Raw genomic sequence first — 19,186 nt, 5'->3', positions numbered from 1 at the left:
ACTAGAGCGCCCCAGTAAAAAATTGCGGGTAACCACAGATCTAGGATCAGATTACCCTAGTCTGGCAGATGCAGTCTGTGCACAGTAGCAATGTTCTGTACTTTTACACAACAACATCAAGTCGGAGGACTTAATTGTCATGGGTCTTTCAGGGTATAAGCAATTATTTAAACAGTAATAATGAAGTAGAATATGCCGAGTTGCTCTCCCTCTCAAGTGAGTGTAGTTAAAGCATGTTATTCAGATATCCCATCACCAGACTGGGTCATGTACAATACAGTCCATCGTAAGCAATGACAGTCGACACAGTAGATTAAAATTAGTTTGTCTGTGGCATTTTAGTCTGTCATAATACAATAGTTACAAGCAACTGAGCATGAAACATTAAGTACATAAGTATATTTACAAGTATTCCTTCATGACTTCAGGCCCCCAACACACACAGGTACTGTAGGTGCTCCTGCTGCTACACCAGTAGGAAGATGGATGACAATGCACATCTCGATTCTCCACCCTTCTGCCAGTGTGCACTTGCACACTTCCCATCATTGGATTGGTGTAAGCATTGGCTGGAGGAAGTTTCCACCATTGCTATATCCATGACGGGAAGTGTGCAAGTGCACATTTGGGAGAAGAGTGGACAATTGGGATGCAACCGATGGTTAGTTTTTGTGCAGCTGTAGACATGTCCTTTCTTAAACATGCCATTTCACCTTCGTTTTTTTTTGTTCTGAACACTTCTCAAACCAGAGCCATATCTTTACATAGGGCTCTGCCACAAACAGGAAAATAAATTGACTTAGCTGAATGAATGTTGTTGAAAATACCTAAACAGTGTGGCTGAAGAGGTTGAAAGGTTATGGATCCATTTTCATTGAGAATCATTTCAGTCTAAAAGCAATCAAGCTTTGAAGGGAACGTGAATATTAAGTGATGTGTGTGTGTGTGTATATATAGTGGGCGTAATAAGGCTGTGGAGCCATCTTTAGTCAGAAAAGACAACAGCTGAAGCTTCTGGGCATATGGCCCAGCGCCGTTAGGGTTTGGCCGTCATTGTAAATAACCGACTTGCCTGGTTAAAGGTTAAATAAAAAATACAACGATCTACGCTGTATTCTCTAACTTTACTCGTAGAGAACAGGCTACTCAGGTCGAATGGTGCCTGTTAAGTAAAGTTTAGACCAATGTCTGCAAGATCACATAATATTCACAGTAATCTACATAACAGAACCAAACATAGTAAAACGTTACTGTAAGACAAAAACACCATAGCATTTCTCTCACGGCCAAAACTGAACCGCGCGCGCCACTAGACACGATACACAGGCAGGCTACAGTTGACGCCATCTGATCTAAAATGCATTCACTGTGCATCATTCAAAACAACAGGCTACTTCAAAACACTGTATAACTCAACACCTAAATGCATATACCCATGAAACTGATAAGAGATCAAATGGTTACTATGCAGAATTATGCCACATGGATGTTTCACCTGTAAAACTTGAAGAAATATCCTTCACTATTGAATAGTGTTTCTGTTTTACAGTAATGTTATTGTATGCTATTATATTAGGTTCTGTTATGTAGAATACTGTGATCATTATGTGATCTTGCAGACATTGAGCTTTAATCTGACTATTAAAAGTAGCATCGTCTGCCTGAGTAGCCTGTTCTGTACGTAAAGTGGAGAATATACACCTGCGCAGAACGTGATCCGCACATGTGCAGAAGCTTTGGTAAGCTCCAGATCTTTTCTGGACTAAAGATCCCCAAAAGGTCAGATCCACAGCCACTCCATAATAATAATGCATTTCAGCCAAAGTAAACATTTCAATGGGATCCTGTATAGTACCAAATATAACATGTTTCAATGGGAAAGAAAGAGGGTGGGAAGGGAGAATAGACAAGAACATTTGGTCTCCATTTTTTTATTATAATCCACTTGATCAAACATTCCGGCTTCCAGAAAAAAAAAGGCAGTTTTTCAAACTAAGCAGATTTATTTGTTGAACTTCTTCATCCTCTGGTCCAGGGCAGCAAAGTTTTCTTCTACCGACAGGAGATTCTCCTTCATGGTCGTCTGCACCTGGGGGGGGGGGGAGAGATATGTTAACAGAGTCGATGCCTGTACAGTAGGGGAGACCGGCGGCAATAGCGACAAGGGACAATTGAAACACCTTCAATTTCCCCAAACAGAAACATGCTAGAATGATGAAATTCACTCAGCACATGTCCTTTTAGATTCTCTCCCCGTTTTCACCCAAATCTCACTATTTACATGTGTTATGGGTGAAAGTAATTTTTTCCACTGGCTGCATTGTTCTTACTGTCCTGACCATAAACGTCAAAAGAATTCAAACAAGAATAATTTAATCACTATTTTAGCTAAACATTTACATGTATCACTTGTTTATTGCTAGGCATATGGTTTTGTCATGGCTGCAAGGGTTTGGGGCAATTGTAACACTCTTTTGATTACTACATGATTCCATGTGTTATTTCATAGTTTTGATGTCTTCACTAGTATTCTACAATGTAGAAAATAGTAAAAAAGAAAAACCCGGAGTAGGTGTCCAAACTTTTGACAGGTACTATATTTATCCATCCATCCATCCCACCCACCCACATTTTAAATAGTGTGCTATATTGTAGCATTGTAATGATGTTGATTGTTTTCTACCCAGGGCCTACAGATTAAAATTAGCTGTCTAGCTAAATCTGGTGCAATGTACATACAGTGCATTCAGAAAGTATTCAGACCCCTTCTCTTTATCCACATTGTGACGTTATAGCCTTATTCTAAAATGAATTTTAAAAAATCTACACACAATAGCCCATAATGACGAGGTGAAACATTTTTTTTTTTGCAAATGTATTTTAAATAAAACAGAAATACCTTATTTACATACTTATTCAGACCCTTTGCTATGAGACTTCAAATTGAGTTCAGGTGCATCTTGTTTCAATTGATCGTCAGTGAGATGTTTCTACAACTTGGAGTCCACCTGTGGTGGATTGTTTGGATATGATTGGAAAGGCACACACCTGTCTATATAAGGTCCCACAGTTGACAGTGCATGTCAGAGCAAAATCCAAGCCATGAGGTCGAAGGAATTGTCAGTAGAGCTCCGAGACAGGATTGAGTTGAGGCACAGATCTGGGGAAGGGTACCAAAAAATGTCTGCAGCATTGAAGGTCCCCAAAAACACAGTGGCCTACATCATTCTTAAATGGAATAAGATTGGAACCACCAAGACTCTTCCTAGAGTTGGCCGTCCAGCCAAATTGAGCAATCGGGGGAGAAGGGCCTTGGTCAGGGAGCAAGAACCCGATGGTCACTGACAGAGAGCCAGAGTTACTCTGTGCAGATGGAAGAACTTTCCAGAAGGACAACCATCTCTGCAGCACTCCATCAATCCGGCCTTTATGGTACAGTGGCCAGACTGAAGCCACTCCTCAGGAAAAGGCACATGACAGCCTGCTGAACTCTTTGGCCTGAATCATGTTGAGGAAATCTGGAACCATCCCTACAGTGAAGTATGGTGGTGGTGGCAGCATCATGCTGTGGGGATGTTTTTCAGCAGCAGAGATTGGGAGACTAGTCAGGATCAAGGGAAAGATGAACGGAGCAAAGTACAGAAATATCCTTGAAAACCTGCTGCAGAGCGCTCAGGACCTCAGACTGGGGTGAAGGTTCACCTTCCAAAAGGACAACGACCCTAAGCACTCAGCCAAGACAACGCAGGAGTGGCTTCGGAAAAAGTCTCTGAATGTCCTTCAGTGGCCCAGCCAGAGCCCGGACATGAACCCGATCGAACATCTCTAGAGAGACCTGAAAAAGCTGTGCAGCGATGCTCTCCAGCCAACCTCACAGAGGTTGAGAGGATCTGCAGAGAAGAATGGGAGAAACTCCCCAAATACAGGTGTGCCAAGCTTGTAGCGTTTTTGCTTCGTGAATATGGGGTATTGTATGTAGATTGAGCGGGGAAAAAAACATTGAATCTATTTCAGAATAAGGCTGTAACTTAACAAAATGGTCTGAATACTTTCCGAATGCACTGTAAACAAATAAATAACAACAGGTTCCCTTCTTTGCGAACCATTGAAAAATCTCCCTGGTGTTTGTTGTCGAATCTGTGCGTGAAATTCAGTGCTTGACTGAGAGACCTTAGATATAATTGTATGTGTGGGGTACAGAGATGAGGTAGTCATTTAATTATCCTGTTAAACACTATTATTGCACACTGTGAGTCCATGCAACTTATGTGACTTGTTAAGCAAATTTTGTCCTCAACTTACTTAGGCCTGCCATAATAAAGAGGTCGAATACCTAGATGAGACATTTCAGCTTTTCACTACATTTGTAAAAATGTGTGTAGGCCAGTGACACAAAAGCTCAATTTAAATAAATTTAAAAAATGTAGGCTGTAACACAACAAGATGTGGAAAAAGTCAAGGGATGTGAAGGCGCTGCACATAAAAATACCTATATATCTTGCAAAATCATTACATATGTCTATGGTAATTCATAAACAATGAATTTTAAGTGAAATACATGTATTTGGTTCAATGTATTGAATGAACAGGCTGTCTAGCTACACAAGAGTAAAACCTTTGTCAAAAAAAAGACAATGCACAGAAGGTGACACCATGGGGATCAAGTATGTGGACACGTTTGTCCCGGAAAGACGAGAGAACTTTATTACCCTTTCCACACCATCATTTCACATTCTCCTTTTCAGCACATTTCCAGCAGCTACGATGGATGGGTAAACAGACAAGTGCAGTACAGTTCAGCTCAATACACTGTGGAAGGTACAAGAGCTCAGTAGTGGAAAGGTCACATGTCAGTCCCCGCAGCAGTCCTACCAACCTGTGAGAGCAGTGTGAAATGTGTCCTACGGCAGTGTGAAAGCAGTGAGGGATGTAGTGTTTCCTACCTGTGAGAGCAGTGTTCCGTTGTCCTTCAGAGAGTTGTTGATCATCTGCTGGGTGGTGTCCAGGTGGGTCAGCAGCTGACCAAACTGCATGGCTATAGATAGACTAAGACTGGTGAGTCATGTCGTCACAGACAGACACTGCCCATCAGAGTTAAGCAATCTGCATTACTACAGCTTCATTTACACAGGCAGCCCGATTCTGATATTTTGACCGATCAGATCTTTTGCCAATAATTGGGCAAAACATCAGATTTGGGCTGCCTGTGTAAATCGCAGCTAGCGAGTCAAGCCATCTGAATGGCTACAAGGCACAGAGAGAAACACAGAGCTATGTAGGCACTACAGACAAGCAGAGGGGATCTTGATGAAAATCCAATCAAAGCCAAAGTGAGGCACATTTTGTTTGCTTGATACAATGGAAGTCCCAAAAGAGCAAAATTCTAGCCGAATCCAGTGAAACTCAAATAACAATTTGTTTGCCACAAGTATGGACACCAGGTGAGCCAATTGTAAACTGGGGATTATTAGGTGACAGTTTGAGGGCCAGATTGGGAATTTAGCCAGGACACCGGGGTTAACACCCCTACAATAAGTGCCATGGGATCTTTAATGACCTCAGAGAATCAGGACACCCGTTTAACGTCCCATCCGAAAGACGGCACCCTACACAGGGCAGTGTCCCCAATCACATTGGGATATTTTTTAGACCAAAGGAAAGAGTGCCTCCTACTGGCCCTCCAACACCACTTCCAGCAGCATCTGGTCTCCCATCCAGGGACTGACCAGGACCAACCCTGCTTAGCTTCAGAAGCAAGCCAGCAGTGGTATTCAGGGTGGTATGCTGCTGGTAATAACCTTTCGAATAGCAAAACATTTTTTTTTTACAGCATGTGCTCCTGACTGCATGTGCTGCCATAGAAATAGAAAGGGTATCTCCATTCAAGTCAATGATTGCATAATGGGTGGACTGGCAGCCATTGCGAGTGTCCCCAGAGGAGCAAAGCAGGAAGTAAAAGCAGGAAGTGTACCTATCAATATGTGAAGTGATTTGTTGATTCAACTGAGATTACAAAAAATAATAAATACATACAGTACATTCCACGTGCCGCATCAGTTATCATTTGAATGAACTTATTCTATATTACATGGACATTTTCATCGCAATACTAGGCAGCCATTGCGAGTGTACAAATGAGTCTACCAGTCAAATCAGTAGGTGCCTCAGGTACTCTGGAACTGGCCTTTTAACTATACCAAAGCCTAGGACCAAGATGCATGGACAGGCAGCCTTTAGTTATGCGTTTAATGTGTTTAATTGCTCCATTGTAATTATTTCGCAACTATGGCCTATTTATTGCCTTACCTCCGTTATCCTACCTCATTTGCACACACTGTATATAGACTTTTTCTACTGTATTATTGACTGTATGTTTGTTTATTCCATTTGTAACTCTGTGTTGTTGTTTGTGTTGCACTGCTTTGCTTTATCTTGGCCAGGTCGCAGTTGTAAATGAGAATTTGTTCTCAACTGGCCTACCTGGTTAAATAAAGGTGAAATATATATATCTTTTTTTTTTTTAAATGCCCCCAGACTCTGGAATAGCTTGCCAGAGAACCTGAGGGGGGCCAAAACTGTGGACATATTTAAAAGAGATCTTAACAAAAACATGTTTAGCTTTGCTTTTCCTTCAGGTGCTTTTTAGTTGTTCAGTTTGTCATTATTTTGTTTTTTTTATCTTGTTGTGTAGTAAATATTTCAGCTTTTATTTTCATTGTTCGTTTTTTCCTGTAAAGCACATTGTGTTGCATTCCATGTCTGAAATGTGCTGTATGAATAAAGCTTTATTTTACTTGTTGCTCGTTTCAGCAAGAAGCAACAAAGTTTCATCACGTTGTTAAGAGTCCGTGTTACCGCAGAAACCGACTCAAGCGCACAAATGTCCGGCTTCCGTCACCTGTTCATTCCCCCAACCCCGTTTTTTTTGTTTTGACGGTTATTTTCTTTTCATGTCCTTATCCATAACCGTCAGTTACACAGTAATTGAACCGGCCCTAGTTATTACCTTGTTCATGCAACTCTTTGACAGCCATGAGCCTCTGCACCACCTGAGGCAGAGAGGTTGCCATGGTGTCCCACTTCTGCACCACGTCATACAGCTGAGACACCTGACAGACAACATAACAGTTATTGGAATAATATAAATATAATAATAGCTAATGGAACAAGTTGCAGACCAAATAATGATAAGGTTGGGGGTGAACAATATTGACTGACAGCAGAACGAGTTGCTGTGAAACGCAGTCGGAATAATTATATGGTTAGTAGTGGATTGTCAGGGTTTGATCAATAGGGCATAGTTTGTGCCAATAGTTTTTCCTGGTCAGGCCACAATTACTTTAAAAATGTTGTGTGAAATAGTCCTAAGATGCGGTATAAAGTTCCCATTTGAAAAGTTTGACGTAAAAACCAGGTAGTTACTGACCCTGTTTGGTGTATCAGCATCTTCGATGGTTGCCTTGTGCTTTGCAATCTCATTCATCTTCCCAAGGACACTCTATACATAGACAACACAAAATCATCACATGTACATAAAAGTGTACTATTGCAGTACGACAACGAATGGTGTTGGTTGTCAAGGTCCCTCCGGGCCTTCTGACAACTAGAAGCGGCAAGACACACAGTGTGGAGTAGGCTCAAGTTGCCCCAGACACTGATCCGTTTTGTATTTGCCTCTGCAATGGGAAAGGTGTGTCACCTGCAGTCTGGCCTCTATCTGGTCCAGAGTGGCTGAGTCCAGAGCACTGACCCGCGCCTGCAGCAGCTCCATGGTGTCCTGGGGGGTGGAGAAAAAGACAGTATGGAGGAGGGGGGGGGGGGGACAGTCACAAGGTTAACAGGGATTGATTGGCTTCCAATCATGACCACGAAGTGAAGTTGTGGCTATGTAGGTTGAACTTAATAATATTTAGTCATTCGGCCTCAGTACCAAACAGTGATTGATGACACACAGATAGAACGTCTCAAAATCAGTCAAAGGGTTAACAGTGATTGACGATATGGGTGGAGTTCAGTACTGAAAGCAGAGTGCAGGAGAGACTCACCATGAGACTGCCTCCCTGCACCCCAGCACTCAGAGGACCCTGTTTGTCTGATCCAGAGCCCACGGCAGTCTCCAGCTCTGCAAGCCGCATCTCCAGCTCTGCCATCTACACACAGGAGAGACGGAGAATTAACTACTAAATCATGTAACAAAGACAAATAATTTAGGCAACAGACCTCACACGCCTAACATTGCATCACCAACCCATCTAGCGCAACAGACACAACAGCTAACACTCATTGAGCTCTCTTCACTCACATGCGCATGCACAGCAACTGCTGACCATTTGGCAGACGCCCAGCCATGGCCCCGGGGCCCCTCACCTTGGCAGCGTCTGTGAACCTCTCCTGCTCTGGCCGGCTGTGCAGCTCATAGAGCACCACACCATCAGGAGCTTTAGCTGAGGCCTTCCGCTCCCCTGTCCTCCCCCTACTGCTCCTCGCTGCCTCCAGCTGGGTTAGCAGACGCCTGGGGTTGGAGAGAAACAAATAGAGAGCAAAAGGGTGGAGAAGGGAGAGGGAGAGTAGGGAAGGAAATAACATGAGGGGGATAAGAAGATAGTCTTTTACATTTGAGTCACTTAGCAGATGCTCCTATGCAGCGACTTACAGATTTATCACCTAGTCGGCTCAGGGATTCAAAACAGCAACCGTTCGGTAACTGTCCCAACGCTCTTAACCGCTAGGCTTCCTGACGCCTTTTAAGTCTTTAATACGAGCAGCGACTGCTAAGACTACGTCATATCGTCTCCCTTTCTGACAACTATGTAACCATTTGAGCCTAAAATTGCCTTTTCTACCGTTTTTAATCCCTTCCTACTTCCCTCCCTGTCCTCTCACTTGGCGAGCGCTTCTGGGACCCGCTCCTTTACTTACTTACTTGGCCAGTGCTCTGTCTCCGTCAGCTAGGTTGATATGTGCCTGTGGTCCCAGCAGAGTGTCCAGGTGGGCAGAGACCAGCTGCTGTTTGAGCTGGGCAGCTTGCTGGGCTAGGATTACTGGGGTCAGACGCTCCTCTGCACTGCTATCCTTCGTGGTCGCCTGGGGGACAGCGAGACAGATGTGAAAAGGGCAACCACTGATTTGGGGTAGGTCTAGGTCAAATGGTGTATACAGTACATGAAGGATGGTTTAAGGGATTCCTGATGTTCCTGTCTGACCTGGATAGTCTAGGCCTAGGCGGTAGGGCGTAAGGGCTAGGAAGCAAACAGGTTGCTTGGAACTGTGTCTGGGCCCTACCTGGATGGTTTCCACCTCATGACTGAGCTCCTGGATCTCATTGACCAGCCGCTCGTACTTCTGCTGGGGGGTTTCCTTCACCCCACAGCCCTCCACCAACTAGACAGGGAGAAAAGGGGGATTAAGTGAAAGGACAACCAGTTAACACAGTGAAGCACTTGAACAGACAGCAAATAACACACGATTAGAATGGAAAAAGGTCTTGCCATTGATTTGTGTTAAATATATTTATATAACTAAGATGATCAATATGAAATTCAATAATGTAGGCCCAGAGTCTACTCACGATCTCATATTCTCCACTCATAGCCCACTCTTTTGTTCTTACTGATACAGTCTGAGAAGTCTGGAAGAGACACATTTATTACAGGAGAAACCAGAATATTAGGCGATTTGTGACCAATTCATGAAATGCCTGATGTCTAGGGCCAGGAGTTTTCCCTGACCCTGTTAGGCGAGCCATGAGTCTTCCTGGTCATGTGACTGAGGTCAACTGCTCTGCATATAGACTATATAATAATAACAATAATAAGATACAATATGCAGGAAAAGTTCTTCCAGGTCGTGTGGTGAGGGGAAAACTACTGCCCCTACAGTGCATTGGGAAAAGTATTCAGACCCCTTGATTTTCCATATGTTGTTACGTTACAGCCTTATTCTAAAATGGATCAAATCAAATCCTCAATCTACAAACCATACCCCATAATGACAGAGCAAAAAGAGATGTAGACATTTTTTGCAAATGTATTAAAAAACAAAACTGAATTATCACATTTACAGAAGTATTCAGACCCTTTACTCACTACTTTGTTGAAGCACCTTTGGCAGCGATTACAGCCTCGAATCTTCTTGGGTATGACGCTATAAGCTTGGCACACCTGTATTTGGGGAGTTTCTCCCATTCTTCTCTGCAGATCCTCTCAAGCTCTGTGAGGTTGAATGGGGAGCGTCGCTGCACAGCTATTTTCAGGTCTCTCTAGAGATGTTCAATTGGGTTCAAGTCCGGGCTCTGGCTGTGCCACTGAAGGACATTCAGAGACTTTTTCCGAAGCCACTCCTGCGTTGTCTTGGCTGTGTGCTTAGGGTCGTTGTCCTGTTGGAAGGTGAACCTTCGATCCAGTCTGAGGTCCTGAGCGCTCTGGAACAGGTTTTCAAGGATATTTCTGTACTTTGCTCCGTTCATCTTTCCCTTGATCCTGACTAGTATTCCAGTCCCTGCTGCTGAAAAACATCCCCACAGCATGATGCTGCCACCACCATACTTCACCGTAGGGATGGTGCCAGGTTTCCTCCAGATAAGACGCTTGGGATTCAGGCCAAAAAGAGTTCAATCTTTGTTTCATCAGACCAAAGAATATTGTTTCACATGGTCAGAGTCCTTTAGGTGCCTTTTGGCAAACTTCAAGAGGGCTGTCACGTGCCTTTTACTGAGGAGTGGCTTCTGTCTGGCCATTCTACCATAAAGGCCTGATTGGTGGAGTGCTGCAGAGATGGTTGTTCTTCTGGAAGGGTCTCCCATCTCCACAGAGGAACTCTGGAGCTCTGTCAGAGTGACCATTGGGTTCTTGGTCACTGACCAAGGCCCTTCTCCCTCGATTGTTATTTTGGCCATGTGGCCAGCTCAACGAAAAGTCTTGGTGGTTCCAAACTTTTTCCATTGAAGAATGTTGGCAACTGTGTTCTTGGGGACCTTCAATGCTGCAGACATTTTTTGGTACCCTCCCCAGATCTGTGCCTGGACACAATCCTGTCTCTGAGCTCTACAGACAATTCCTTCGACCTCATGGCTTGGATTTTGCTCTGAAATGCACTGTCAACTGTGGGACCTTATCTCAGGATGCACCTGAGTTCAATTTCGAGTCTCATAGCAAAGGGTCTAAATATTTATGTAAATAAGGTAACCGTTATTTGTTTTTGCAAAAACAATATTTAAAACAACTGTTTTCGCTTTGTCATTATGGGGTATTGTGTGTAGATTGAAGATGAACAAAAACAATTTCATGCATTTTAGAATAAGGCTGTAATTTAAAATGTGGAAAAAGTCAAGGGGTCTGAATACTTTCCCCGAATGCACTGTATATCATGCCTGGACATCCAGCTGTTGGATGTAGTAGACTGACCGAGTCCTTTAGTACTGACGCTTTTGTCCTTGAACTTGTCGTAAGCTGCATTAGGGTTGACCACGATCCTCTCCACACTGTCACTGCACAACTCTTCCTGTTATGGAGGGAGGCACCCAGAGAGAATGCATGGTCAGATATACCACAGGAATACACAACAGACACAGGCTGCATCTCAGCTCTCTTTATACTATTGAGATGCAGCCATATTCTTCACTTTCTCGTCTCCAATCCACTCAGAGATCTTACCAGCCAATCTTGGCAAAGTCGCAAATGTACACATGGTTTGGGAATAGAGAGGTCTGCGAGTGGATCTAGGGCAAAATTATTCTTAAGGCTTGATTCCCATTTGATTGATAGATTGATGGGGATTTCTGCTGTTGGTGTTCTAACCATTGGCCATCTATCACACTGGCTCTTTAAATATGATCTGGGAACTAGTCCTTTGTATCTGTACAACCAGAACCATTAGATACAGTGGGGAGAACAAGTATTTGATACACTGCCAATTTTGCAGGTTTTCCTACTTACAAAGCATGTAGAGGTTTGTAATTTTTTATCATAGGTACACTTCAACTATGAGAGACGGAATCTAAAACAAAAATCCAGAAAATCACATTGTATGATTTTTAAGTAATTAATTTGCATTTTATTGCATGACATAAGTATTTGATACATCAGAAAAGCAGAACTTAATATTTGGCACAGAAACCTTCGTTTGGAATTACAGAGATCATATGTTTCCTGTAGTTCTTGACCAGCTCGCATCAAAGGGGGTCATGGGATTAATCACCACTAATACAGACAGTAAAGACACACACAGTACAGAGATGCATGCAACAGACTGACAAGTAGATGTTAGGAGGAAGGGAGGGAGGGGTAAAGCAGTCAGTCACTGAGGATCTTACCAGCTCCTTGGGTTCCCAAAGAGAGTTAGAGAAAGAGGAAGACCACGGGGGGGGGGGGGGGGGGGGGGGGGGGAGTAGAAAAGAGAGAGAAACACAGATTAATGTGGTTATCACATGCCATGCACAACAGTAGCAGCCAGCCCGTCACTGCCAAGAAAGAGAACAGTGTTCTGAGCTAGGCTGACCGTCTGATCATGATGACGTCGCGGTTCACTCTCTCTCTCTCAGCCCCACAGAGCCTGTGCTGTGGTTACTGTGATACATTAGCAGCATTGGTTATAGGCTGCTGACATCGCAAATCATACAGTACACACACACACACACACACACACACACACACACACACACACACACACACACACACACACACACACACACACACACACTGAATTGTATATGCTGTATGTGTGACTGATATCCTGTGTGTGTAGGCAACATATGCCCTGAGCCCCTCACTATTTACTGAAGCCTCTAATCCTGTACTTGGTATTGTTAGCATCATGTAGTCAGTGGAAGGAGGGGAATGTCAGGAGGGAAAAGCAATTTCTGAGCCCCCAAGTCAAAGATGAGATGGTTAGAAAGAAAATAGGTTTAGCGCCATGGGATGAGGTAAATAAACTCAACAGAGTGCAACACCCATCCATTAAGAACCTGTGCGAGTATGATGAAATCCCGATGGTCACAGATATTAAAAGTAGGCTAGTGCAAATCTGCAATTTACATTCTGAATGGTTTAGAGTGTGTTGCAGTATTACACCTAGTGTTTGATTAGCAACGTAGTTAGTAACAATCTTTAGTTAGTAAGCTTCTGTTAACATGTATACTGCTACGAACGGGGGCGAAGGGATGTTAAAACAAGTACAGTGGCAGATCTCTTATCAGCACACACAATAACAGAGACATCTTAGATTCAATGTCCTCTGACGTGCTACAACTCCATGTCGAGGTGAAAACGGAGGATTATTAGGCCTACTAAACGTCTTGCATGAACACTAATCAATGAAAAACACCACTCCCTACAAAAGTGAGAAACCATTTGGCCACATTACAAAAAAAAGATTAATAAAACTGAATTGATACAGAATAATGGGACACATTACATCATCCTGTAAGTAGGCTATTCTCAATTTCCACCCAATTTGAAGAGGGGAAGAAAAAGGGGACATGAAGGATTTACAACACATGCAGTTGACCGCACTGAGACAAAAATAACCTCTTACTTGTACAAACTAGCCTCCCAGGAGGGGTGGGTGGGGAGAGGAGGCAAAAACAAGACACGCGGAGGGAGGGGTACGTTTTGGGATATGGGAGGGAAACCACTATTAGGTTGTAGTGGGAGTCAGACAACATTTAATTATGTTCCACAGCAGACTTGATCCATGAGCCAGCACGATGATACAGAGATGCTAATCAATCAACGAAACAACCAACCACTCTGCATCGTGCAGTGGTTACCATAGAGGAGGTCATGCTGCTACGCCACAACAGATGATTCCAAAACTGTATTTGGGGGTGGAAACTCTCCCTTTCGCTCTCCACAATCCCTTCTTTCCTCTCTCCTCCGATTTTCACTCACCGACTTAAACTGTGCCTGGTCATCTTCTGGCAGGTCGCTGGTCATCTGGCTCGTTGGACGCCTATGAATACAAAATCATTCAATCAATCAATATTACATTAACATAGCTAGCTACTTGTGTTCTGATTAAGTGATAAAGGCCAAGAAGCCGGTGTTTGGAGGGCACTGGCACGGGTGTTAGGCCCGAGATGAAGTCGAGTTGCCATTTAGTTTCCTTGTTGCGATAGCACAAATTGTGACAAAATATTTGTCAATTGACAATGATTTTCCATACTCTGTTGTTTAAAACTGTCAAAATTCTAAATGATCAATCATTCGCAATGCTTAATTTGATATTTAGTTTCCTCATTTGTGTTACCATTTTCGACCTGTGTTGATTGTCAAAAACTGTGGGTGGGGTTTTGGTAACGTGAGGTGGAAGAGAGGTTAGGTTGCCTGTGCTTGCCACCAACTGTCACTTTCAGTTTAAAAATATATATGTCATATAGAAATCAAAACTGGATAGTCTTCAGAGATAGAAGGGAGCGGTTGAGGGTAGCTGAAGGATGGGACTAAAAACAAACAAAAGATAACTAAATGTAAAATATACTGTGTCCATGAAATGTATAATAGGCATCTACTGCCAGCTTATACATGCTAAATGTTGTTGTCCATTAGGTTACTCCAATTAGGGGAGGGATGGTAGAGTTAGGGGCAAATATAAATACAAAATATATATTTTTTAAACTATTACATTGATAGAAGCCACAATCTGCAAAACTAAAGCTGATCTACCCCCCCATAAAAAAAAAATCAACTGAAAGATCACTTTCAGTCGCAGCTGTGTCGCTGTAGCGTGTACTTAGGCTGTCCCAGCAACAACCGCCAGTTTGGAGAGCCGCGGTGTGGTAAATGTTTGGAAGGTGAAGGAAGCACGGAGCGGTCCGAGATAGCCAGACTTGTAAAATGGGCTAAGGAACTGAAGTTGGGTTTTGAAGAAACACCATCAGTGTGTGCTCTGCAAGCAATGCAGCGGATGATGAGCGTGGTGAACGGATAGATGTGATTATAGACAGCGAGGAAGAAGAAAAACAGAGTGTAGTGGGAAGATCTATGTTGAGGAAGAATGGCGTCAGGCATGATAAAGAACGATCTGGACCAGTAGGAGTGACATTTGGATGATCCACTTGTGGTTTCAGCATGGGTGAGAAAGGAGTTGGGGGCATTTGAATCAGTGAAGGTAATGTTAGGATTTATGTTTATGCACTATAGCCCGCTACCATATTGTTTGAAGATGAATATTGTTTTGTTACACACACACACACAAACAATGCAGATGTGTGTATGTGTGTAAAGACTGAGCAACATGGAGTGACATGCTATAAAAGCTGTGGTCAATCTGGAGAGGGGAGGGGTGCATATCTCCAGGCCAACCAGGGAGGGTAGAACACTGGACAATACCATATTAGGAACTGTTTGAGTGTAGGATCTGGGGGGAGACACAAGACGGATCTAATCTACGCAACGACCAGATGCGGACAGATGAGAGCACCAAGGGACTGGGACCAGTCTGAGTGCCAGCGATAGGCTGAGCAAAGTTTAAACCGCGCTCAGCCTCTACTGTGATAGGCCAACGGACGGGTTGGAACTAAAGCTGTCATAGTATAAAAACTGTTGTTTGAGCACATTCCAGAGTTCTCTGTTTTACCCTGCGCGGTGATACAGCGAACCCGTATATATGAAAATTGCCATTTATTGCTTGCGCTAATTAAACATAATTAAAGAAAGTTAGCAGACCTCGCTTTTTATTTATCCTGATACCGGATTCGAATAACGCAGCGCTCACAGTAACCTGTAGTGGATTTGTGATATTTGTTTGTGTTTCTTCTGACCAGAGGGAGCCAGCGCTCCATGTCACGCACATTGGGTCAAGATCTGTTTCTTGATTAGCTCTTAGGAACAGGGCACCATTTTAAAGGAATGATTTCTGGGGTAGCATTAAGTGTGGAGGTGGAGCAATTGAAGTTGAAAATTCCTGGTGTTTGTGACGCCCGCTGGTTGGTGCGACGTAGAACCGGTGGGGAGCGAGGTGAAACAGAGGAGTCCTTGTCAGTCCTTTTGAGTTGAGTCTCTACCAGACAAAGTCCTGTTAGGATATTTTAGATATCCTGTTTGGACTTTTGTGCAGAATCCACTGCGCTGTTTCATGTGCAACTTTATGGTCATGTTGGAGGAGGGAGATTCCAAGAGATTCCAAGATGTGGGAAGTGTGCAGGAGGGCATGGGACAGAGGATTGTGTCATTTCGGTGGATCAAGTTGTGCGTGTCAACTGTAGGGTTGCTCATGTTGCTGGGGATCGGAAGTGTCCGGTGCGAGAGAGGCAGGTTGAAGTGGCCAGTCAGAATAGAGCAGAAGGTGACCTTTGCTGAGGCAGTATAGAAAGTGGAGGAGGATGGGTCAAGTGTAAGGCATCCCAGAGATGTAGTAGATTTGTGCCAGCACAGAGGGATAGGGAAACGAGTGAGTTATGCTTCAGTAAGGTTGGCTTCTTAGCATTCATAGCAATGGTTATCAACTGTACCACAGAAATGGAACGTAAATCACAGAGAATAGATATTGTGGTGGCAGCTGCAGAGAAGTATCTGGGTATACGAGATTTGACTTCAGAAGAGTTACAGCGTGTGTTGAGGGATGATGTCCTGTCCTCCCAGGTCGTTGGCATGGTGCAGGAGCAGATGGGATCTAAGTAGTGGAATGGGGTAGTGGGTTTTTAATGAGTGTAGGTGGCAGCTGCAGAGGAGTACGAGATCTTACTGCCGAAGAGTTTATGGGGTGATGATATTTTTTTTTGTATAGTGGTATATAGGTGTAGGGTTGGTTGGTGGTGCACATTTTTCCTTTTAGGAACAAGAATAATGACAGGAATTTAATGTAGGTAGGCCGTGTCTGGCCTCACACTTTAGTACAGTAGGTGGCGTTGTATGCCCCTTTAAGATAGATGTGATCCACCAACCCAATCCGAAAGAAGAACAGAGGCTTGTGTGAGACTACGCAATGCCGATTCCAGTCGCCCGATTTGCAAAACGTCTGCTAAAAGACAAACTACCATAGCCGCATCCTTTTCAAACGTAATCCCTTATGACAAGAAAAGTTTGAGGTGGAAGGAGATAACGGAAGCAGTGACCTATTACATAACAACAAATATGGTCCCAATCTTTACAGTAGAAAAGCCAGGCTTTAAAAAGCTGCTAGGTACGGCGGCTACACTTCTCCGGTGTGGTTACAATTTGTGAAAGGGTGTCTAGGGTTGTGATTGGTGGATAACCTCTGTGCACGTGTTAGTACAGTTGACCACAAATATCAGCTGCCAAGCCGCAAGTATTTCACGGAAGAAGCGCTGCCGCTATTATACACAGCTACCCGCAAAAGAGTCGCAGAGAAGCTGGCTAGTGTTTCTTATTATTACGGGTGACGTAATAGCCCGGGGTCTCAATGACTCTCTGTCAACGTGGAAGATGAGCAAAGACCGACAGGTGTGCATGACAACTGACAGCGGGAGCAACATGATAAAAGCATTGCGCTTCAACTGGACCCACCTGCAGTGCTTGGGCACAGGCTTCACCTCGCCATCGGTAAGTGTGACATTGGATAATTAAAGTGCATTCAAAAAAAGTTATGTTCAGGCCAACTGTAGGCTAATGTGTTGGTAGTTGTGTCATTCTGCCAATCCAATAGCAAATAACCACAGGCTGTTTTAATTATAACAACTAAATTAATACATTTTCAATCAAAATGATTATATAAATTACATATTCAAACAGCTAGTGGTCAAACATTCCTAAACAATAGAATAGACGTGTGGGTGGGTGGTGTTGGTTTGACAGGTCAACTGAATGCTGTACTTGTCACATTATTGAAAAATGCTGCCATTCCTAGAATCCTTTCTTCATTACTTTCAGAGAATGGTGGGAAAGACCCACGAGTTGACCGTGCCATTGGGTTGTGCAAGAAGGTGGTCAGCACCTCTTCCTTCAGCTGGAAGAAGAGGAGAGACTTGTCTGTAAGTCTGTAGCACAGGCTGAGCTCAGTCAACCCACTCACCAGCTCATCAGAGTCCCCAACCAGGTGGGGGTCAAGACAGAAGATGATAGAACGAATCCTGGAACAAGAAAAGGCCATAGCCCGAGTCCTGGGCTCAGAGAATAAAAGCAGGCACCTGTTGCCCAACTATCAAGATATTGACGTGTTGGAGTCCGTGAACAAAGTCATAGGCCCATTACAGGAATTCACCGACGCGCTGTCTGGGGAGAACTACGTTAGCGTCTCCTACCTCAAGCCTGTGCTTAAACCTGTTCAACAGCAGCCTCCTGCAGCCAGAGGAAGGTGAGGGCACGCTCGCAAGGAAAATCAAGAGTGCCACACTACAGTATCGCAACGACAAGTAAGAAGATTTGCCATAGTTGAACTCCCTGATATGGCCTCACTGGTTGATCCCCGGGTTCAGGACAACATATATTGTAGATGACAAGATTGAGACCATCAAACAAAGAGCTGTTTTGGAGCTGAAGTCTCTGCTAGCTGAGGAAAGCACATGTCCACCTGGCACAACTGTGCACCAAGAAGAAGAAAGTGAACCTGTGTCTAAAAAGGGCAAGAAAACACTTGCAAGCTTCTTCAAGAAGACAGCGCCGTCTGGCCCACAGTCAGAGGAGGACAACATAACAACTGAGCTGTCAAGATACTTGATGATGTCCCCTGACACAGACCCAGACAAAGACCCACTTGAGTGGTGGAGGCTCCATGAGGCCAACTTCCCAAGACAGAGTAAGCTTGCTAAAAAAGTACCTGTGCATTCCTGCTACAAGTGCCTGTAGCTCCCTCCAGTAACCACGAGCACAACCGTTCCTTGATTTTAACTGGCGGCTTTATTCTGTAGATTTAGTCAGAATTATCACCTTCCGTGAGAACTATAAAGTAAATGAAAAATACAGTTAAGCATACTCTTACAACCTTATCTTACGAGTGACTTATTAGCTTGGTATAACTCTGAAGTGCTTACATACATAAACAGTTTAGCCGGCGCTATAACAGTATTAGATTAAACACATGAATAAAGGAAAAATACCTCATTGGCTGCTTATTACAGAAGGGAGGAAATCAAACTTCACACGTATTATTCCTGGCATGAATTCACGCTTCATCCTTAATTATTATAACGTTACCATCCTAACATATACGCTTCAAACTTTATGAACTACACCCGATGACATGAAAAACTTAGCTAACACAGCGCGGGATTGCCTTCCCTCCAAAAGTGTGT

The 19,186-nt window shown here is 43.7% G+C and overlaps 1 pseudogene; it reads right to left on the bottom strand.

The window, feature by feature from the left end:
* Positions 1-313: 313 nt before the first annotated feature.
* On the bottom strand, positions 314-18,780 carry LOC120064995 (annotated as a pseudogene).
* Between the last annotated feature and the right edge of the window lie 406 nt (positions 18,781-19,186).

The sequence above is a fragment of the Salvelinus namaycush genome, chromosome 20 (genome assembly GCF_016432855.1).
Source record: "Salvelinus namaycush isolate Seneca chromosome 20, SaNama_1.0, whole genome shotgun sequence".
NCBI lineage: Eukaryota > Metazoa > Chordata > Actinopteri > Salmoniformes > Salmonidae > Salvelinus > Salvelinus namaycush.
Note: the sequence above shows the minus strand (reverse complement) of the source record. Positions and strands in the feature narration are given on the sequence as shown.